Genomic DNA, 25,150 nt, shown 5'->3' on the forward strand with positions numbered 1-25,150 from the left:
TTCTTTAAATTCAAAGGATTCACCACCAAGAAGGTTGGATGCATGATCTTCATCACCAAGGAAACTCAATTCTTGCTCCACTCCTTCCAAGTCTTCACTCAAAAATTGTTTTGGAGGTTGTGCACTCTCCTCCTCAACATCAAATTCAATCCTCTTGGGGGGATTTTCTATGATTTTAGCTTCCCATGGAGGTTCCGTATCTCCTAAGTCTTCAACCACTTCTTCCTCTTCATCAATAATCATAGGCTTCTCCAATTGCTCTAATACAAAATAACATCCCTCACTTTTCACCGGAGTTTCCAATCTCTCCTTCATGTTATGCTTTTCAATTAATTCTCCACATGTGACCATGGGAGTACTTTGAGTGCTCAAGTATTGGGAGGCTAAAATGCTTACTACCTTAGTCAAAGTAGCCACAAATTCTAGTGTCTCCCTTCGCATTTCTCCTTGCCCTTGAAGTATAAGGCTAAGGATTTCATCCATTGAGAATTGAGGTGGATAGGAGGGTTCAATGTCTTGGAGAATGGGTTCATAATAGGAAGGTGGTTCTTCTTGGTAAGGGCATGGTGGTGTATATTGAGGTGGTTCTTGGGAGTATGGGCATTGGAATGGTGGTTCCATGTATAGCTCATGTGGTTCAAAAGGTGATTGGTATGGTGGATATGAGTCAAGGTCATATGGAGGTGTTTGGTGAAAATAGGCTTGTGAGTATAGTTGAGGTTCATGTTGAGGATATGATTCATAGGCATATGGCGGTGGTTCTTGAAAGTCACAAGGGGATTCACCATAGCCATTGGATTGATACGCATCATAGAATGGCTCTTCTTCATAGTGCATTGGTGGAGGTTGTTGCCATGAAGATTGATCATATGCATATGGCTTCTCCCACCTTTGATGGTCCCATCCTTGATACACATCCTCGTTGAAGCTCTCATTTCCTACAACATAGTTAGAACCAAACTCATAGCCAAGGTGAGAATTCATGATAGCAAGAGAAAAGGAAAATAAACTCAAATAAGAAATAAAGAAAACCAAATCCTAAAACTAGCAAGAGCTAACAAAAGCAAACATGTTCACACTATTTACATATATACAATAACCAATAACACAACACCATTACAATTCTCCGGTAACGGTGCCATTTTGGTGAGAGGACTCTTGTGTGGTTTAGAATTCACAATAAGTCTCGTTGTAATATAGTTTCCAAACCAATCAATAATCCTTTCATACAAAATTTGTTTGTCACAAGTAACAAATCCCTAAATTTATAAACCGAAGTATTGAACCTCGGGTCGTTCTCCCTAAGAATTGCAATAAAATGTCTTGTTATTGGTTATGGAGTATGTTTGGGGTTTTTGGAATAAGAGACATGAAATGTAAATGGCAATGAAATAAACTAACAACTAAAAAGGTCTTGGTAAGGTTTGGTGGTCAAGGATCTCTATCCTTATCACTAACCACAACATGAGAATTGGCAAGGACCAACCCCACTAAGTTAACCCCTAAGTAATAGTGGAGGAAACACTACAAGAAAAATTACTTTTAGCGGCCATTTATTTTGCTTTTAGCGGCAATAAAAATAGCCGCTAACATATTTACCGGCAATTAGACATTAGCCGTCTTATGCTCTGTTGCTAAAAGGTTTTAGCAGCAATTATAATATTTGCCGGTAAAGACTTTTTTGATGGCCGCAAAAAGTATGTAATTTTTAGCGGCCATTTTCTTGGCAATTTATATGGCCACCAAAAGTAATTCTAAAATTGTAATGTTATTCATTTTTAGCGGCCATTACTATTGCCGCCAAAACCCATTTTACCGGCAATTTATATAGCCACTAAAAATAATTCTAAAATTGTAATGTTACTTACTTTTACCGGCCATTACTATTGCCGCTAAAATTTTAAGACTTTTTTTAGTTATATTATACTCATTTTCTTAAAAGCAACAAATTACCTTTTTTTTAGAGTCTCAATTGTTTTTGCTAACAATTATTATCGTTATGCATAATATAAATATACTGAAATTAATTACTACAAAATGAGATATTTTATTAAACTCAAAATTTTGATACACAAATTTCTCTTGAAAAATAATAAATTATGTTACAAATCTAAACAACAAAAAATACTATAAGTCTGTAAACTCAAAATGAGCTTCCTGCAGGATTGCTATGTCCCCTTCTATCTCAAAATGAGCTTCCTACAGGAGTGACCTGAATGCCAGAATCAAACTGGTCGGTCCATTGAGGAGGAAGCTGCAATAAATAAGTCCAAAAAGAAAAGAAAGATTGGAATGAATCAATCAATCATGAGATAGGTACACATAAACAATAGAAGCAAGATTTAAATGGTGGGTTATGTTTTGTTTGAAGCTAAAAGCAAAGAAAGAATAATAAGTAAGAGAGAGAGAGAGAGAGAGTTAAGAGAGGTACACCATCAAAAGAGCTCTGCCAGTAGTTGGAGATATTAGGCTCACCATTTCAAAACTTTTCCTGAGCATTTGACGTGTCTCTGCAAAACTTAAAGCATCATCTTGGGGAAAACAAGTTCATCCACCTCCATGGAACTAGATGATCTTTGCAATACTGACGATAATTAACCATGTCAGAAACTTTAACATCATGGATGAACAGCAACAATTAAAGATATGAATATCTAATAAAACAGTGACCAATAAGGATATGAATATCTAATGAACAACAAACAAGAACTTGCATTGAGATGTATCTATCTCATTGACCATCTATATAGCCATAGTATTATAGCATGTAGCATATATGTATGTAGCTAAATTTTTATTATAGTGAAGGAAATTCATTGTATTCCAATAGAAAGACAAGAAATTAAATTAGGAATAGGAAGGTGATTGATGAAGGAGACTTGTTAGGGCAAGAATAATTAAATTAGGATTGAAAAAAATGTATAAAAGACAATTTTTACAAGAACGGTACCTTTGATTCCCCATTGACACCATTGTCTCTTGTCCAATTCATATGGAATCTTTCAAGCCTTCTCAACTACCAAAGCAAGTAATAACAAAAACACACTGACTCTCAAAACATACCATCATTATATTCTAATGGATTTTCAAAATCAACCCATTATATTTTTTTTATAATTACTATTAGTTAGGTAGCCAACACATGGTTTGGCTCATATTGTAGGGAAGTCAATTATAGTGTAAGAACTGAGAAGCTAAGCATGCATTATGCATATATATGTGACATTATTAAATGCACGCACCTCAACATTATAAACCTGAGGACTGAGCTTAACACTGCAGCTTCCTCTGTTTTCACTCTTTAATAATACTATACTAATAACAAACACCATCTTGCACTATTAATCACTCTCTCTCTCTTTCATGACCAATATGCAATAACTTGTTGGAACCTATTAAACACACTTGTCAAATTCAAATAAAAGAAACAATTAGTAAATCTCTAAATATAAAGTCACTCAAATTATACTCATCTAAGCAGTTCTTAATACATTAGTCAGTGATATTTAAGTGATTATTCATGTGCAGATCTCTTCAAGTTAAAAACACAAAGAAAACTGCATCTGAGCTGCAATGTAGCAAGAATGTGAAGGTAATTTTCTAATCTACCAAGAAAGAAAAATGGTAGAGAAATGAGTCTAGCTATCATGCAATAGACCTGCTCATATAATCTCATAAGCCATCTGATACTAATACTATAAACTCTGCATCTGAGCCAAGATCTACTTGATAAATATCAGGGTATGCAACAACTAAATCATTTTTAAGCCGTAGCCTGGAAGATAAGGAATTCAAAGTTGTCACAATTCATCTAAAGTTGTAATTGAGGAATAAGGAAAACACACCCATCCACCAAGAAGCTATCGGTGCAGCAATCTTTTTTAAAATGGTGACACCAAATAAAAATGAAAGGTAAAAAATATTCACATTAAATAGTCAAAATGCTAAAGACTGATATATTGACAGTAGAGATATAGTTTGTCAAAATTCTTGTATCGAGACTTCGGAAGATCCATTCTCATTCCTTCAATCATGTCTTTGAAAGGTTGTGTTGAAGCAAAGAAAAAAATTGGAAAAATAAGTCCTCAAAGCTAGCTTGAGATGTGAACTTTGTTGCGGATGAAAGAATATAATGCAAGTAGAGTTAATCCTCATATATATAACAACAAATCTAATCTCACATAACCATAATAAACATTTCACCAACCAATCATAATCTTATATGCCTGAAAGCAATAATATAACCCCCTATATATATACACACACTTGTCTCCACCAATCCAACACACTCATTCCAATCATCACATAACACAATTCTTCAAAGAGTGTATCTATCTCTAAACACTAAAGGCTAATAATTGAATAAGCAACTGAATATAAAAAGATGAAGAAGCAGGAGGTAACAGGATTGTACCTTGTCTTGCTAGTGTTGTGCTGCACCATCATTCAGGCATTTTCACAAACACCTGCAGTGTCCCCAAAACCAGCTCAAAAAGCAGCAGCATCACCACCAAAGGCAACTACAAAAAAAGCACCGTCACCAAAGCCATTAGTGCCAACATTGCCACATTCACCAGACTCATCAGATGCAACACCAGAAGACATCACAAAGATTATACAATTTATTACTATTATATTCTAATTCCAATTTTCCTGAGTCCCTCACAATCGCAAATTTGAAATCCTACAACATTTGCACAATTAACACAATTGTTCACAAATATCAGCAGTAGAATCTTCAAATTTAAAAGCTAAAAAGAAATTGCTGATAAATAAAATAGAGAAATAGAGAGGAGAAAAATGCCAATGTTAGAGTTTCGGACTTGAAATATAATTATCACAAAAAAAAACTAAAGAGAATGCAAACACTTAAACACCAGAATTAGAAGCATGAAGAACGGAGCAATATAGGATAAACTTCAAACATTTGAACCAAAATCCAAGTATAAACAGAGCACGCAAGCAAGAACAGCACAAGCAAGCAAGAACGGAGAAGACAGAACAAACAAAAAATTAGGATTTGGAACACAAAGCAAGCAAGAACGGAAGAGGAGCCTTTGCTCGATTCTAGAAGCCTTTGTAACTGCAACAGCGATGCCGACGGCGACGATTCAGAGTTTCGGCGGTGAGCTCTCTCTTTTATCTGTGTTTCACGCAATCTGTCTTTCCATTTGTTAATTGGCCAATTGTTACGGAAATAATGTTTTAGTAAAAATACTAGTTGCCATAACACTATAGCCACTAAAATTTCTAACTAAGAGTATCTTTTATGTAATTTTTTAGTGGCAATAATGATAATTGCCATAAAAACATAACTTAAATAAAATAAACAGCAGCCATTAAGCTATTGCCGCTAAAAGTTAGTCGCTAAAACTATTTTTTTTAGTAGTGAAAGTCAAGTGAGCTATGTCAATCCAAGACCATAAGTCCTAGTTCTCCACCAAATCAATTAGTGAGATCTAGCGTTAATGGCTCCCAATCGTCAATCACTTGGACATTAGTAACTCAAGAGTTCCTAAGTTACCTTCCCAAGCCAAGAGCATAAAATTCTACTCTAAAATCCAACCAAGCATTTTATCAAATACTTAAAAGGCATAAAAAGGAAAACATAGTAAAATTGAAAGGAATGTAAATCTATACTACTCAATTGCAAGGAATTAAACGACAACAAATCAAATGAACAATAAAGGAACATGAAAACATAAATTGCATTAAAGAAAAATGGAAGAACAAAAGTGCATCAACATAAAAGTAAAGAATTACATGAATTAAATGCTAAACTAGAGAGAGGAAATGTAGAAGAAGAAGAATTGATAAAGGAAAAGTAAATCTAAGCATGAAAATAACCTAGATCTAAGAATTCCTAATCTAGATCTAACCTATTCCTAATTCTAGAGAGAAGAGAGAGCTTCTCTTTCTAAAACTAACTTTCCCTCCAAAAATTAAACTAAACTAAACTAATGTGTGAAAGTATGTTAATTCCCCCTCAATCCTTGGCTTAAATAGCATCAGAAATGAGTTGGATTTGGGCCTGGAAAGCCCAGAAATCGCCCCAGCGGATTCACTTTAAGTGGGTCACGTGCGGATATCAACGCGTACGCGTACAGTGTGCGTGCGCGTCGCTTGACAATTTTCCACCCACGCATACGCGTCATGTGCACGTACGCGTCGCCATGCGACCTCACAATCCACGCGTGCGCGTCAGCTGCACGTGCGCGTCGTTGATCTTATCCCAAATCCTTGCTTTTCCATGATTTCTCCATTTTGCATGCTTTCTTTTCCATTCACTTGATCCATTCCTAGCCTTTCCAATCTGAAATCACTTAACAAACAAATCAAGGCATCTAGTGGAATCAAAGTTGAACCAAGATTAAATAATTAAGGGCCTAGAAAGGATGTTTTCACACTCAAGCACAAATTAGAAGACAATCATGAAACCATACTATTTCATTGAATAAATGTGGATAAAAGGTAATAAAACCCCCTAAAATCAATACAAGATAAACCCTACAAATGGGGTTTATCAGGCGTGCCACTTGAGCCAAGGGGCGTGGCACGCCAGCTCATCACTCCAGGAGGAACCACTACTATGGCGTGCCACTTAGTATCGAAGGCGTGGCACGCCAGCCCCAAGAAGTCACTTGGGCGTGCCACTTGAGAAACCAGGCGTGGCACGCCAAGCTTGAGAAGTCTACAAATGTATTGGCGTGCCACTTGAAGAGCATGGCGTGGCACGCTAGTACAAAATTCCAGAGAAAGGAGTTGAAGGCCATATAGGTCTGGGCGTGCCACTTGGTATCGAAGGCGTGGCATGTCAGGCTCTCATTCTCACTTTAGCGTGCCACTTGAGCAACCAGGCGTAGCACGCCAATGCACAAAGAGGCCAAAGCAAGGGCTAAGCGTGCCACTTGGTATCGAAGGCGTGGCACACCAGCGCAAGAATCTCACTATGGCGTGCCATTTGAGTGTTGGGCGTGGCACGCTAGCTGTTGGAACCAAGGCAAGATCAAGGGCGTGGCACGCCAGCCTCAAGGCGTGGCACGCTGGTATAAGTTTCCAGAGAGGATGAAGGAGGCCAAACACATAGGCGTGCCACTTGGTGTCGAGGGCGTGGCACGCCACCCACTATTCCTTACTTAGGCGTGCCACTTGAACCCCAGGCGTGGCATGCCATTGTCATTCAGAAAGCAAGAGCCATTGGGGCGTGCCACTTGAGTTCGTGGTGTGGCACGCCAAACAGAAGGATCACTTGCCTCCAAAGGGTGTGGCACACCAAACATTGCCCATGCCATGCCAGTTCAACTTCCCAGAGAGCTTGATCAAGCATACAACAAGGTCGTGGCACGCCATACCCTGGGCGTGCCACGCTAGTTCAAGTCTCCAGAGGCAAGACGAAGAGGAAAAAGGCTAGGGCGTGCCACTTGAGCTCGAAGGCGTGGCACGTCATGCTACATGGGCATTAAAAGACCCTGGGCGTGCCACTTGAGCTCGAAGGCGTGGCACGCCAGAGGTGTTACTAAAGAAGAGCGTGCCACTTAAGGGACTGGGTTTGGCACGCCAAGTCAGAATTGAAGGAGCATGTGATGCGCCACTGAAGCGCCAACCACACGCCAGCTGGGAAGTCATGCTTATTGAGTTTCTTTTCCCTCCAAATTGTAATTTTCCTTTTTCACTTTTGTAATTCTTTTATTTTAAGAGCTATGAGTATTATATACCCCCAAGAAGTACTGAAGAGGGGGTTAAGCAGTTAGAGAGATTAGTCTTGGATTCACTTTTAGACTTCATCATCTTCTTTACTTTGGAGTACTTTTCTTTGAGCTATGAGTAGCTAAATTCCCTCTCATTGAGAGAGGGAGCTCTGTTGTACTTAATGGATTGATGATAGTAAAATTCTTCTTCTCTTCATCTTCTCTTTGATTTGCTAGAAGGAATTTCGTTTCTAATGCTTAGTGTTCAATTATCTTGGAAAAGAGATTGAATGCAAAATGGGTTTTATGGGAACCTTGGGAAAGGAAACATGAAACCATGCTTGAAATCCCTTCTCACACTTGAGTAGGATCTGAGTTTTGGTGTTTAGATATGGTGACATATAATCCTCCCTCTACTTGGACCTACGATGATGTGTGGTATAATCAGGGACCAAGCATATCTCTCTTCATGAACAATTAGACCAAAGAATTGGCTATTGATCAAGATCTGAGAGATTGAGTCACCAAGGGATTGGGGCTCAATCAATCATGATTGCTAAGAGGTCAATGAGTTGTACGATTGAAGAGGATATAAGCTGAAATTGATCCAAAGAGACAACATCTCCTGATCTCAATGAATTTCCCCATTATTATCTACCACTTTCTTTATAACTTGCTTTTACATTCTACAATTCCCCATTCCCATTTACAATTAAGCCATTTATGATTCTGCACTTTACATTCTGTCATTTCCATTTCTGCACTTTATTGCTTACCTTTACATTCTAGCCATTTACATTTCTGTCATTTATAATTCTGCAAATCATAATCTATTTGTTCCGCTTGACTAATTCATCAATTGATTAAAATTGCTCAAATTTTCCAATCTCTGTGGATACGATCCCACTCCACTGTGGGTTATTACTTGACGATAATTTTGGTGCGCTTGCCAAAAGAACTGATTCACCACTTTTTGAATGGGGGTGTGAATTGGACTCATCAAACATCCACCAATGCTTGAGTCTCCAATAAGCTCCATACTTCAAAATCAATAGCTTCAAGCTTTGATGGAGTTCTTCACAAACCATGAGCTTCCAAAATTGATTCTCCTTGTGGGATCCGGGATCCCACACTTTGTTTTGACACCTGTCTTTAAATTGATCATCATTAGTCCATCCGGGTGGCATGACCTTAGAATTCTCACTTAAGCGACCAAACATCCTCCTAGACCCAAGCAATCTATTCCTACACCAACCCTTGCTTTTAAGCCTTGAGCATGTAACCATCATGGACTTTGATTTACAATGCCAACCACCAACCATCTCCGTTTGCTCTTAAAGCCGCCAAGAACTCTAAGTTGTCCATCCGTCTCAAGAAAATCATATTCAAGTGGGCTAATTAAGCTTAGATATGAAAGATTTATCCACCTGAATGTAAGAATGGATGGTGATGGTGGGGAGAGGTGTTCCAATGTCCTTGCAAGCTCCACTCCCTTGTGTTCTTCCTTGATTAGCTCCACCTCTAAGCAAGCTTCTTCAATTTCAACCTCTTCCTCTTGGTAGCTTTGTTCCAATTCAATTTCTTCTTTATTGCTTACCAAAAGCATGGGAGGTTGTGCCTCTTCTTCTTTAATCTCCATGTCAAGTCCAATGAGGAAGAATTCAATTGTGGCTAAGAATTCACCAATGATTGAATTCATCTCTTGATAAACCTCTTCAAAATCTCCATATATGATTTTCTTTGGAGGTTATACACCCTTCTCAACATCAATTTCAAGCTTCTTGGAAGAGGACTCCATGATTCTACATTCCCATGGACTTTCAACATCTCCTAAATCTTCAACCACTTCTTCCTTTTCTTCAACAATCATAGGTTCCTCCAATTGTTCCAATACAAAATCCCACTCCTTATTCTCCACTGGAGTTTCTAATCTCTCCTTCATGCTATGCTCTTCATTTGATTCTCCACATATGGCCATGAGAGTTCCTTGAGTGTTCAAGCATTGGGAGGCTAATCGGTTTACCACCTCGTTTAAGGCGGCCGTAAATTCTAGTACCTTCCTTTTCATCTTTTCTTGCCCTTGAAGTAACAAAGTGAGAGAATCATCCATTTGGGGCTTGGGGTGGATAGGAGGGTTGAGTATTTGGGAGAAAGGGTTCATAATAGGAAGGTGTTTCTTCTTGGTAAGGGTATGGAGGTGGTGTATGTGGAATTTGTGGTTCTTGGGAATATTGATGTTGGAATTATGATGGCTCTATGGATTTTCTAACATAATGGTCACAAGGATGATGTAAAGGTGATTGGTTATATGATGGATAAGGGTCATAGGAAGGTATTTGGTGAAAAGGGGCTTGTGAGTATGGTTGGGGACTATGTTGAGGATGGGGCTCATAGGCATGTGGTGGTGATTGTTGACAAGTGCAATGAAGATTACCACATCCACTAGATTAATATGCATAAGGAGTGGAATTATATCTATAAGGGACCGGAGGAGGTTGTTGCCATGAAGGTTGAGCATATACTTGAGGCTCCTCCCACCTTTGATTATTCCATCCTTGATGCATATTATCATTGTAATCTCCACTTCCTACAACATAGTTGTAACCAAACTCATAGCCAAAAGGGTGAGAATTCATGATAGCAAGAGCAAATGAAAACAAAATCAAATAAGAAACAAGAAAACTAAATCCTAAAACTAGCAAAGACTAACAAAGAGACAAAAGGAAAACATATTCACAATATTCACATATATACAATAACCAATAACAAGCGCACATTTGCAATTCCCTGGCAACGACGCCATTTTGATGAACGGAAAATTGTGTGTCGGTAAAGAATTTCACAAATGAAATCTCGTTGCAAGTATAGTTCTAAACCAACAAACAATTCCTCAATCAAAAATTTTTTATCACAAGTACAAACCCCAATAAAATAACCGAAGTATTCGAACCTCGTGTTGTCTCTCAAAGGAATTGCAGGGAAATGTTCCATCCAATACATGCCTATGAGCCTAAAATCACTCAACAAACACATCAAGGCATCAAATGGAATTAAGGTGAATTAAAATCACCAATTTTAAGGCCTAAAAAGCATATTTTTACACTTAAGCACAAATTAAGGGAGAATTACAAAATCATGCTATTTCATTGAATAAATATGAGAAAAGGTGATAAAATTTCATAAATTAAGCACAAGATAAACCACAAAATTGGGGTTTATCATAACCCCAAAGCTAAGTGATGAATGGATTTTTTCGTATGGTTTAGAATTTCACAAATAAATTCTCATTGCAAGTATAGTTTCTAAACTAACAAACAATCCTCAATAAAAAAATTGTTTGTCACAAGTACAAACCCCAATAAAATAACTGAAGTATTCGAACCTCGGGTCGTCTCTCAAAGGAATTGCAGGGAAGTGTTCTTGTTATTGGTTATGGGACAAGTATTTGGGGTTTTGTGATAATAGACATGAAACCTAAATTGCAAGAAAGTAAATAAAACTCAAATGATAAAAAGGTCTTGGCAAGGGTTGATGGTTAAGGATCTTTATCCTTGTTACTAACCACAACATGATAATTACAAGGATTAATCCCATTAAGTCATCCTCTAACGAATGGAGGAAAGTCAAATGAGCCACACCAATTTCAATCCATAAGTTCTAGCCACATCACTAATTAACTTAGTGGAAGCTAGAGTCAATGGACACCAATTATCAAGACTTGGACATTAGCAACTCAATTTCACCTAACTTACCATCCCAAGCCAAGAACACAAAAATCTATTCTAACATCCTTCCAAGCATTTTGTCAAACACTTGGAAGGCATAAAAGGAAGGTAAAATAAAATTGTAAGAAGTGTAAATCTACAACTACTAATTGCAAGAAAATTAACAAGAACAATTCAAATCAACAATAGAAGAAATCAAACATAAATTGTATTAAAGGAAAATAAAAGGAACAAGAGTGTATCAACAACAAAGTAAATAAATAAAAGGATTAAAATACTAAACTAGGAAAGCAAAGCTAAAGGAACAAGAAATTAGAAAGGAAAAGTAAATCAAAGCATGAATTAAACCTAGATCTAAGAAATCCTAATCTACATCTAACCTAATTCTAGAGAGAAGAGAGAGCTTCTCTCTCTAGAAACTAACTAAAACATGATGAAAACTCCACTATGTGCTCCCCCCTCCTTGACTCCTCTTAATTTCTGCATGTAATAGGCTCAGAAATGAGTTTGATTTGGGCCTAGGAAGCCTAGAAATTGCCTCCAGCATTTTCACTTTAATGAGGTCACGTGCGAGCTACGACGCGTACACATGGGTCATGCATACGCGTCGTTTGGCATTTTACTCCCACGCGTACGCGTCATGTCACACGTACGCGTCGCCATGCGACTTCATATTCAATGTGTGCGCGTAAGCCACGCTTATGCGTCGATGATTGCACTCCCAATCCTTGATTTTCCATGAGTTCTCCACTTTGCATGCTTTTCTCTTCACTCCTTTGATCCATTCCTAGCCTTTTCAACCTGAATTCACCAACAAATACATCAAGACATCTAGTGGAATCAAAGATGAATTAAAATTAACAAATTAAAGGCCTAAAAAGCATGTTTTCACTCTTAAGCACAAATTAAGGAGAATTTACAAAACCATGCTATTTCATTGAATAAGTGTGAGAAAAGGTGATTAAATTCCCTTAATTCAGCATAAGATGCACCACGAAATAGTGGTGCATCACTAAGTCTCAACATTATTTCCATTCAGACAAATGCAAGAGATAGAGAGAGAAAAAGCTTCTTTCTCTAGTTCATACACCAGAGAAGAAAGAAAGAGAAAGGTTAACCAAGAAAGCGTTGTCAAATCACACTAATCAAAGGCATGTTAAGCTAAGTCAGAGGTTAAAAGTAAATAATTTTCTTTTGCATGGAAGTTGATTTCTTTACTTCTTTTCCTACTCTCTGCGATACCATTTTAGGAAAATTAAAGTTAAAATGGTGGCTGAACATCCCTGCTGTATATCAATGGTAAAAAATGTTTCTTGGAGCCAAAGCACAAATCTGATGGTTTGGACGTTGCTAAGCTCATTGAAAAATTTAATTGGTGCTACTACTGTGTCTGCTACGGTGTTAAGACCAGTTTCAAAATCCTTAATTTTTGGGGTTGATTGAAGAAAGAGAATGGATAATCTCTGAAAGCTCAAAGTCCAAGAAGTTGAATCTGAAATAACTCTAACCGTGACTCAGAATAAGGTACAAAAGGGGAAATGATTCTAGTTGGATTCTAGTTGGAGCTCAAGGAAAGAGAACCCAAATTGAGAGCTATGTGTGAAACCTCACTACTGAGTTTAAAGTCTTGGAAGTATTGCATCTACACTAAAGGGAGCACTCTGCCAAGATGAAGAACAAAGTCTTGAGTTCAGTTGTTGGGTTTAATTCATAGTGTTAATGCTGCTATTCATCATCTCCTTCATGGTTTACAGATTTGTATTTTAGTTTCAATGTATATCTTTCTGTATTTTCCTTGAGAGGAAAAAGGCAAGAAAGAGAGGCATTGAGAAAATTCTATAGAGTGAAAAAGGCTGAGAGAAACACTTGAGAGAAAAGCCAAGAGGTATTTCAGATTTCATTTGGTTGTATTTTTTGTCTTGTGTCCTGTACCTGAGAGGTGTCTCTTGATAAGTTAGGTAAGCACTTAGTGTATTGAGTTTAGGTATTAGCATAACCAAGTCTAGTTTAGGTTGAAACTTGTGTGTCCAGATAGGATGATGTTGAGTCCTAGAGAATTGGTGTATGTAATACTTTGACTATAGTGAAAATTCCACCAACGTTTTGGTAGAGATTGGATGTAGGTTGCATTGCACAAGGCAACTAAACCAGGATACATGACTATGTCAACTTCTTCCTCTCTATTTTTGTTCTGTTTTCTGATTTTCATGAGACAAAACCAAATTCTCTCTTGAATACTTCACTACTCCATTCAAATAGAAATCAAATTTCAGTTCTGGTTTTAAGGATAAATTAAACAAAGTAAAAGAAGGCCATAGATTCAAACCCCTCTTTCTCTAAGACTTCTATAACGTTTAGGCTTTTTAGAGGGGGGAGGGGAGGGAAGGGAGCAGAAGTATATTGGATGGTGCCTTAATAATATCGAGGTTGTGCATTGTGAAAAAAGTAATACTTATTATGGTTGGTCAAATTGGACTTTTGTAGATTGGTTTAAAGCAATAGAATTTAGGACACTATGGAGATCATAGATCTAGTCATCTATGACTATGGCTTTGATGTCGGTCCTAGTCAATGGAACAACCATGAAACCATTTTTAGATCAATCAAGACATCAAGTCTTTATCCAATTTATTTATTTAATTTTCAGAAATCCTAATGTTTATCCAGTTGATCAAAATTTGCTTAATTAGGGTTATTATATTACAATCAATCCCATGAAGATATACTTGGAATCATGGACTAAATTGAAAACCATATGTAGAATAGTAAAGGAAAGAAAAAGTATCAAAATTCTAATAAAATAAATTTATTAATACCAGATATAGTTGTGTAATTTGTAAATAATGAGTTATGCTCCAACGTGGTTCCTGAAATTGGTCTCGTGCACCAAAATCATTTTTGAAATTTCAATTGTAATAATTACATTCTTGAGATTGGCAAATGTATACTTCGTTAGTCCTTGACCCATTTTTTGTTAACAGCGTGTTGATGTAACTTGATGACGTGGACCATTAGTGACACGTGTTACTTCATGGTTTTGCCACGTATAATGATACAATGACAGGTCGATTAGTGACACGTGACATGCTATCGTGGATGGATGTGCCATATGTCACAATACTATTTGGCCATGTGTTAGCTTATGCTACATGTCATCCGCTACTATCATCATTGTAGTTGCACAAAATTAGTCCCTGACTTTGCATTAAGTGATTCGTTTTATTTCTTGAAATTGAATGTCGTACACCAAATTAGTCCCTTCACAAGGTTTTTTATTCTTTTTAATTCAAAATTCTTAATATCTTTGGATACACTAATTTTAATTCTATTTTTTACATGTTAAATACAAGTGTTTTTATAACATGGTTTTAATATTTTAGTTCTAATTATACAATTTTTTCTATATTAATTTAATATTTAAAGTATGTTATTTTAAAAAAAAATTATATGATTGATTGAACACATTTTTTTTGTTTTCGTAAAAAACATGCGTGTTTTCAATAAGAAATCAAGAATCAAAATACATCTTTTTATTTTTTCGGTTTATATGAAATACACCAAAAGGACAGACTATATAGATGTAACAATACCAAAATCTAAGGCATTTTGTGTTTTGCATCAACAAGCATCGAGACTATTCAGCACTCGTTTTTCACATGTAAAATTGTTTGCAGGTTATAGGGCTCGGTCTGGGGTTCTTGTAATTTGAGATGGGTGTGATCTATCTCTCCAAGGATAGAGTTTGAGTCTTGGGTGGGTATAAGGATTGGAAAGAATGTTTGGCAGAATTGGTTGATATTTTTTTTAGCATAATCTGGTGTGTCTGAAAGCACAAAAATCAGATAGTTTTTAATAACTATAATATAAATATAAAGAAAGTGGAGGAGGAAGTGAAGTTCTTTCCCTACCAATGGAGTAGAGATTTAGTGTCATGGATAAGGTCAGGGGAGACACATGCTCAATGTTATAATACTGCATGATTGCCACTAGCTAGTGATGCATTGTCTATTTTGTGTTTTTTATCCTTTTTGTATGATCTGTTAGTATTTTTTTTCTTTGTTGTTTTTTTTTATACCTTGTGTTGCTTGATGAGCGGATATTTTATACGCTTTTTGGCATCATTTTCATATAATTTTTAGCATGTGTTGTTTAGTTTTTATTAAGTTTTTATAGATTTTAGTATTAAATTCACATTTTTGGATTCTACTATGAGTTTTTGTGTAATTTCAAGTAATTTCTGGCTAAAATTGAGGAGCTGGAGCAAATGTCTGATTCAGAGACAGAGAAAGCACTGCAGATGCTGTCCGGATCTGACCTCCTTGCACTCAGAAGAGTTTTTCTAGAACTAAAGAAGTCCAAATGGAGCATTCTTAATGGCTATGGAAAGTTGACTTCTAGAGCTTTCCAGTAATGTTTAATAGTCCATACTTTGCTTTAGATTAAAAGTCCCAAAACTGGCGTCCAACGCCAGCCACCTGCCCCCTTCCAGGCGTCTAGCGCCCACAGAGCAGAGTCCATAGCCAGTGTTCAATGCCCTAGGAGCCTCATAGCACGTGGATCTCATCAAAGCTAAGCCGAATCACTCACCAAGTGGGCCCCAGAAGTGGATTTTGGCACTAGAAAGACTGTTTTACCCTTACTAGTAATTAGTCTAGTATTTAAAGTAGAATATCACACTTTGTTAAGGATCTTCGCCCATCATTTAGCCTTTTTTTATTTATCACTTTGTATTTTCCTTTCAGTATGAGTTTCTAAACCTCCTAGGTTGAGGGGAGTAGCCCTGCTGAATCCTATGAATTAATAAAAGTATTACTGTTTCTCTTCGATCCGTGTGTGATTAATTCTAAGATGTATATTCGTTCTTCAACATGGTGAATAGGATGATCAGTGACAATCAGCTCTGTTCATCATACTAAGAAGAACGTGCCTGACAAACACTCGCGTCTACTTAGGTTCGTGTGAATACTTCAGTGGAAAGCACGGACCACCAGCTTGATTATACATCTCTCAGACGGCTAATCCACGACTTCGTTGGGGATTTCTCGAGACACCAGTTCAGCCAATTTACAGGGAGATTAGGGTCTCTGTGGTAGAGGCTAGAACCCAAAGATACAGCATTCTCTGATTCAGAAGATCTGACCTTTTCTGTGGCATTTTGAGTAGGATCATTAAGGAGAATAGACTGTACGCACTTCACCCTCAAGTAGAGATGGATCCACACAAACCCGGGGGTTCAGATCCGGAGGAGTATTGATGACCTCTCAATAAAGGCATTGATCACATACAGCCTGCCATTGAAGAGATCACTCACAAGCAAAGAAGACAGTATTATCAGAGTTAATTCAGAAAGACAAAGCAACTCCAATCCTTTACCATATTCCTATTACTGATTACCCTTTTCTTTATTTACATGCCAACTTAGTTTAGATCTCACAAGTACTTATCTATCAACTTCTGATTTCGCCTGACTAAGACCTGCAAGATAACCATAGCTTGCTTAAAACCATAATCCTCGTGGGATCGACCCTGACTCGCTCAGGTATTACTTGGATGACCCAGTGCACTTGCTGGTATAGTTATATGAAGGTGTGGGGATTCGTGCTACTAAGTTTTTGGTGCCGTTGCCGAGGATTGTTCGAGTTTGAACAAACTGACGGATTGTCTTGCTCCCTAGATCAGGTAATTTATTTTATTTTTTTGAGTCTTTTGTTTTTATTTTCTTCTTCTTCTTTTTTTCGAAAATTATTAAAAAAATTTTCAAAAATATTTTTCTTTTCTTTGTTTAATCTTTGTTCTTAGTTTAAGTCTTTCCTGGTTTCTGTTTTTCAATTACAAAAAATTTTAAAACTTTAAAAACCTTTTTCAAAAATTTTTATTTTCTTTGTTTAATCTTTGTTCTTTATCTGAGTCTTTTTATTTTGTTCTTGGTTAATTTTTTGTTTTCTTTGAGTCTTTCTTTCTAAAAATTTTTAAAAAATATTTTCTTTGGTTAAATCTTATGTCAAGTTTCTAAGTTTGGTGTCTTCTTTTGTTTTTCTTTAAATTTTTCGAAAATTTGTGTTTAGTTTTCTAAAAATTTTAAGTTTGGTGTTTTTTTATGTTCTTGTGTTCTTTGAGTTTTTGAGTCTTGTTCTTGGTGTTCTTGTCAATTTTCAAAGTGTTCTTGTGTTTTCTTTTTGTTTTGATCTTAAAATTTTTAAGTTTGGTGTCCCTTGGTGTTTTTCCTTCAAATTTTTTAAAACTTGGGGCATTAGATCTAAAAATTTTAAGTTTTGTGTCTTTTACTTGTTTTTCTCTTTCCTCATTAAATTCAAAAAAAATATCTTTCTATTTTTATTTTTATTAAATTTTCGAAAATTTTAAAATAAAAATTCAGATTTCAATTTTAAATTTTTATCTTATCTTATCTTATCCTAGTTTTCAATTTTCAAAAATCAAATCTTTTCAAAATTAAAAATCTTATCTTTTTCAAAATCTTATCTTTTTCAAATTTCAAATTTTAAAAATCATATCTTTTTCAAATTAAATTTCAAAATCTTATCTTTTTTTAAAATCTTTTTCAAATCTTTTTTGTTTCTTATCTTATCTTTTCTAGTCTCAATTTTTAAAATTAAACCTTTCTTACATCTTTTCAATTTCTTTTCTTATCTTTTTAATTTGAAATTTTTAAAATTCAAATCTTTTCTTATCTTATCCCTTATCTTATTTTAAATTCAAATATTTTCTTAATTAATTACCTATCTTCTCTCTCTTCTTTTTCAAAACTTCCTAACTAACTCTTCTCTCTCAATTTTTGAAAACTTTTTCTTCCTCTCTCTCTTCTATTTTCAAAAATTCATTAACTAATTTTCAATTCTTTTTAAATTATTAACCATAATTTTTGAAAAGTAATTAATAAATAAAATAAAAACAAAAATATTTTAATTCTTATTTATCTTTTCTATTTCTAATTCTTCTCTTTTCTATTTATATTATTTGAACTCTTCTTGTCTCCCATCCTCCATCTTCACTTTTCTATCTTCTTTTTATTTCTTCATATCTCACTGGAAGCTCTTGGTCCAAGTGGTACAAAAAGTTTTCTTCCTTTCTTTCTTTTTTTTTCTTGTTTATGACCAGGAACAGGGATAAAGAACCCCCCTTTGATCTTGATCTTGAACCTGAAAGGACTCTGAAGAAAAGCTTACAACAAGCTAGAGCACAACACTCCAGAAAAAACCTTTTTCAGAAAATTTGAACAAGAAATAGAGGACATGGCCGAACCTAAAGGTGATGGCAGAAAGGTCCTTGGTGCTTCACCTTGCCTATCTCTGACTTTTATGACAAAAGCATCTCTGTACTTGCCATTGGAGCTAACAATTTTGAGCTTAAGCCTCAGTTAGTCTCTCTTCTACAGCAGAACTGCAAGTTCCATGGACTTTTAATGGAAGATCCACATTAGTTCTTGGCTGAGTTCTTATAGATCTGTGATACTGTAAAGACTAATGGAGTTAATCTTGAAGTCTACAAGCTTATGCTTTTTCCCTTTGCTGTAAGAGACAGAGCTAAGATATGGTTGGATTCCCAACCAAAGGAGAGCTTAGACTCTTGGAAAAAGCTGGTCAATGCTTTTCTAGCTAAATTATTTCCCCCTCAAAGGATGAGCAAAATTAGAGTGGAAGTTCAAACCTTCAGATAAAGAGAAGGTGAATCCCTCTATAAAGCTTGGAAAAAATACAAGCAATTGATCAGGAGATGTCCTCCTAACATGCTCTCAGAGTGGTCTATCATAGGCATGTTCTATGATGGTCTGTCTGAGATGTCCAGAATTTCATTGGACAACTCTGTAGGTGGATCACTCCACTTGAAGAAAACACCTGCAGAAGCAAGAGAACTCATTGAAATGGTTGCAAATAACCAATTCATGTACACTTCTGAGAGAAATTCTGTAAACCATGGAATATCTCAGAAGAAAGGAGTTTATGAAATTGAGACTCTGAATACCATATTGGCTCATAATAAGATCTTGACCCAACAAGTCAACATGATCTCTCAATATCTGACTGGATTACCAACTGCAGCTGCCAATACCTAGGAAGCTTCTCCTGATGTAGAAGCTTATGATCCTGATCAACCCACCTTGGAAGAGGTGAATTACATGGGAGAACCTTTTGGAAACACCTACAATCCTTCATGGAGGAACCATCCTAACCTCTCATGGAAGGATCAACAGAAACCTCAACAAGGTTTCAAAAACAATCAAGGTGGTAGGAACCAAAATAGGTTCAACAACAGACCATCATTCCCATCTTCTCAAGGGAATATGAAAACCTTTAAGCAGAGCCTCTCTGACTTAGTCACTCTGGTTTCTAGCCTCTCTAAGACCATTCATAGTTTCATTAATGAAACAAGGTCCCCCATTAGAAATTTGGAGGTGCAGGTTGGTCAACTGAGCAAGAGGATCCCTGAGATTCCTCCTGAAACTCTTCCTAGTAATATTGAGGTGAATTCAAGAGAAGAGTGCAAGTCCATAACTATGGAGGTAAAAGCCGAATCTGAGAGGATTGGAAAGGCATTGAACGCTAGTGAAGAAGGTTTCACTGGGCGTTCAACGCCCAATATGGCAGCAAGCCTGGCACTGAATGCCAGTGAGGAACCCCTCATTGGGTGTTCAATTCCCATCCTGGCAGCAGAGCTGGCGGCACTAGCTGGGTGTTCAATGCCCAAACACCCAGGAACTCTAGCACTGAACGCCAGTGAGAAACCCTTCATTGGGCGTTCAACGCCTAAACATGTAGGCAGCTTGGCGCTGAACGCCAGTGAGGAACCCCTCACTGGGCATTCAACGCCCATACACCCAGGGAAGCTGGCATTGAACGCCAGCAAGGATACCCCTACTGGGCGTTCAACGCCCAAAATACTAGAGTGACTAGCGTTTAACGCCAGTCATGGTGGACAGCAAGGGCGTTCAATGCCCAAAGATCTATCAGAGCTGGCGTTGAACGCCAGCAAAAGCACACCCTTTGAGTGCTTAAAGCCCACTCAAGAACCCACTATTCCAAAGCCAAAGGAAGCCCATGCTCATGTAAAAACCATTGAGGTTCCTTTGAATGCACTCCTGTAGTGCATAAGTTCCGATGACTACTCATCCTCTGATGAGGATGAAAATACTAGGGAATAGCAAGTTGCTCGGTACCTAGGTGCTCTTATAAAGCTAAATGCCAAGTTATTTGGTACAAAGCCTCTGGAGGAAGAACCTCCACTGCTTTCCAAAGAACTCTATGCTATGGTTCAGCAGAGACTACCTCAGAAGCTTCTAGATCCTAAATGCTTTCTAATTCCTTGCACCATAGGCACCATGATCTTTGACAAGGCTCTGTGTGACCTAGGTTCAAGCATCAACCTCATGCCACTCTCTGTAATGGCTGGAAATTCTTGAGGTACAAGCTGCAAACATCTCATTAGAGATGGCAGACAAGACAATGAAGAAGTCATATAGCTTAGTAGAGAATGTCTTGGTAAAAGTTGAAGGCCACTACATCCCTGCAAACTTTATAGTCTTGGATATTGAAGAGGATGAGGATGACTCTGTCATCCTTAGAAGACCTTTCCTAGCCACTGCCAATCCTATCATTGATGTGGCTAAAGGAGAACTGACTCTACAATTGGGGGAGGATCACATCTTCTTCAAGATGCCTCATCCTAATTCTCCATATAAAAGAGAGATAACTATGCAACACTGAGATTTACCGGATAATCGATCGAGCATTTGATCGATAAACGGAAGTGGAAAATGATCTTTTCTAGTGGCCGCATTCAACCTTCGGTAGTCTATGCATACGCGCCAAGAGTTTTGCACCCATGTTGCTATGAGCTCCCCACTTTTGTTCTTGATTGTGATTACCCCGGAATTTTTAGGTACAACTTGAATGGAGCTCACCCATTCACTATCCGAAATAGGGTAGATGATGTCCACCTCAAGTAACTGTGTTACCTCTTTCTTGAAAACCTCCAAAATGGTAGGATTTAATCGCCTTTGAGGTTGTCTTACAGGTCTAGCTTCTTCTTCCAAAAAGATCCAGTGCTCATACACTTGGGGACTTATCCCCACTAGATCCGCCAAACTCCACCCTATTGCTCTTTTGTTCTTCCTCAAAACACATAGCAACTTCTCTTCTTGTTGAGGATTTAGTTCCCTTGCTATGATCACCGAAAACTTGTGGGCTTCATCAAGGTATGAGTACTTTAGGTGGGGTGGTAATGGCTTCAATTCTAGCTTTTGCTCTTAGCTTGTCACTTGAACTTCTTCACTTGGATCTTCACTATTTCCTTCAATCATATGTTTCTCTTCTAGCTTTGCATAATACACTTCCGCCACAATGTTGTCAATTAGATCACACCGGAATATAGAATGGTTCTCCAGTGGGTGCCTCATTGCCTCTTCTAGGCTAAAACTTACAACTCTCCCATCTATCTCGAATGAGTAGGTTCCCGAATGGGCATCCAACTTGAATCTAGAGGTCCTCAAAAACGACCTCCCAAGTAGGATAGATGATGCCCTCTCGGATTCACTTGGTAGCATCTCAATGATATGGAAATCAATTGGAAATATCAAACCCTTGATGTTGACCAACACATCTTCCGCAATACCCGACACGGTTATTATGCTCTTGTCCGCCAAGACAAACCTAGTCGCCGACCGCTTCAACGGTGGAAGCTTCAATAAATGATAAACGGAAAGAGGTATAATGCTAACGCATGCACCAAGGTCGCACATACAATCAACGAATTGGACTCCATCAATGATACAAGAAACTAAGCAAGGACCCGGATCAACACACTTTTCGGGAATGGATCCCATCAAAGCCGAAATGGAACTACCCAATGGAATGGTTTCCAACTCATGAATTCTATCTTTGTTCATACACAAGTCCTTAAGAAATTTCGCATATTTAGGCACTTGATGTATAGCATCAAAGAGGGGGATGGTTACCTCCACTTTCTTGAACATCTTCACCATAGTTGGGTCAAGTTCCACACGCTTCTTAGCCTTTCTTGCTAATGTGGGAAATGGAATTGGTGGAGCCATTTTCTCCAAGATTTGCTCCTTTCTAGGGACTTCACTCCTTGGTTGAGGGTCTTCATCTTCAACTATTACATGTGACTCCTCCTCCTCTTCAATTTCTTCCATCTCGACTCCATCTTCCTCTTGAGCAACTTTCATTGGACTAGGTGCCTTTGAATCTCTTTCCTTCAATTGCGTTCCAGACCTCAAGGTTACGGCGTTGATGCCACCTTTGGGGTTGGGCAAAGGTTGAGAGGGTATGGCACTAGAGGTTGAGGCTTGAGGAGTGGGAATAGAAGGTGGCTCCATGCGAGCAATGAGAGCTTGGAGAGTAGAAGTGAGGCCATTAAGACTTGAGTTGAGGGTGTTTTGGAGTTCCTTTTGTCCTTGGAGTATGGATCAGAGTGTGTCATCTTGATTTGGAGATGTGAAAGGGTAGGTAATTTGTGGTGCTTGGGGTTGGTTGGGTGGAAGTGGTTGTCTATGAGGTGGTATGTAGGTTTGATAGTTCCTTCCTTGATTTGGTTGTTGGTTTGGAGGGTTTTGTGAATAGCGATTTTGTGAAGTATTGTTATTCCATCTTTGGTTGCCTCCATTGTCCCTTCCTCCTTGTTGATAATTATCCCGCCAACTTTGGTTGGAGCTATCCCTCCATCCTTGATTGGAGTTGTTACTCCCTGGGCTATAGTTGCCTCCTTGTTGAGGGTACCCTTGGTTATAATTGCTCCCTTGGTTATGGTATCCTTGATTGGAACGTTCATAGTAAGGGCGATCATAAAATTTGTGGGTAGCCGCTAGAGTGTTATCTTCTTGGAGACTTGGACATTCGTCCGTGTAGTGGGAGTAGCATGAGTAAATGCCACACACTCTTTGGGGGACCAATTGTTGACATTATTGGTTTTGAGGAGAAGGTTGTTGTTGAGATGGAGGTTGTTGTTGATTCACTTGGAGTTGCTTTAGAAGGCTTGTCATTTCACACAAGGTCTTGGTAAGGGTAGCGGTCTCACCACTAGAAGAAACTTCATTTACAGCCTTTGAACGGTTGACTCTTCGTCTAGCATGTTGAGTGGACTCGGCCAAGTGGGTAATGAGTTGCCATGCCTCCTCCGCCGTCCTATACTTTGACAAAGAACCGTTGCTTGAAGCATCCAACAAATTCTTATCTTGCTCCCTCATGCCTTGGCACACATAGCTAAGCAATACTTGAGTGTCAATCATATGGTTGGGACATGAATCAAGAAGTTTGCGAAGCCATTCCCAATATTCATACAAAGTTTCCATCTCGCCTTGTACAATACATGAGATCTCCTTCCTTAGCTTGTTCGTCATTTCCACAGACATAAACTTATCAAGGAATTCTCTCCTAAGCAAATCCCAATCGGACACAACATCACTAGGCAACATATAGAACCACTCCTTGGCTCTTCCCTCAAGAGAAAAGGGGAAGGCGAACAACCATATAGCCACTTCATCGGATCCTTCCCGCCTAGTAGTTGAGCACACACCATGAAAGTCCTTTTGGTGTCTAATTGGATCTTGTGCGGGAAGTCCATGGAACTTTGGTAAGAGATGGATGAGAGCGGTCTTGAGTTCAAAGTTTGCATTCAAGTTGGGATGAAGCACATGTAGAGGTTGGAGAACAAAATCCGGTGCACCTGCTTCCTTGAGAGTAACTCTCCTTGGAGCGGCCATGTTGTCAAAACCTAGATCAAAAGAAAAACTATTAGTAGTGTCAATGGAAGAGTAATTGGTGCCTTTGTTGGATGACGATGATATGGTTGGTGAATTGGTAAAAACCTTTTCACCTTCCTCAAAGACCAACCACCTCCGAGCTTGCCTAATATGAAGCAAGGTTCTTTCAATTTCCGAATCAAAAGGTGCTAAGCTCGGATTTGGTAGTGAACGCGTCATACAATGAAGGAGATAAGAAACTCATGACATCAATTGGTATCTAAACAAAGACTAATCCTAACTAACAATCAAACAAGCAAACAATCAATTAAGAGAGAAATACAAGTATTCACATATCAACATATTCACACTAACCAATAGAATGGCACACATAAGCAATTCCCCGGCAATGGCACCATTTTGATGAACGTAAATATTCTTATGCCGGTTAGAAACTAGTGATAAATTCGATCGTGAGTATAGTCTAACTAACACACGAATACCTCATCAAATAATTCTAAAATCTATGACCGAGAGTATTGGTCCCGGGTCGTTCTCCCTAGGAATTGCTTTAGAATGTGCATCATTGATTAGGAAAGCTTTTATGGTTTTGAGAATTGGTGCAAGAATTCAAACTAGCAAGGCAATCAACAATTAATTGAAATAAAAGCCTTGGCCAAGGGTAAGCATTGGAAGTTCCATCATTATAGTCTCCTTCAATTATGATAAGAATTGATTGTTGCTTCACTTAGTTAACCCCCTAACCATGGAGAAAAGTCAAATGAGAGTAACTAACTTGAGTCACAAGTCCTAGTCTCACCCTAGGGAAGTCTAGCTTTAGTGCACTCCAAGTCAATTAGCAATTCTCAACTCATAATCTACAATTGATATCAACTATTCAAGTGTCTCCAATAACTCAACCCCTAAGCCAAGTGAGAGAAATCTACTCCATAGCTAAGGTTGTCATTATCACAAACAATTGGTAGGCAATTATAGAAAACATGATGCAATTGAGAGAAGAGAAT

The sequence above is a fragment of the Arachis hypogaea genome, chromosome 20 (genome assembly GCF_003086295.3).
Source record: "Arachis hypogaea cultivar Tifrunner chromosome 20, arahy.Tifrunner.gnm2.J5K5, whole genome shotgun sequence".
Classification (NCBI taxonomy): Eukaryota; Viridiplantae; Streptophyta; class Magnoliopsida; order Fabales; family Fabaceae; genus Arachis; species Arachis hypogaea.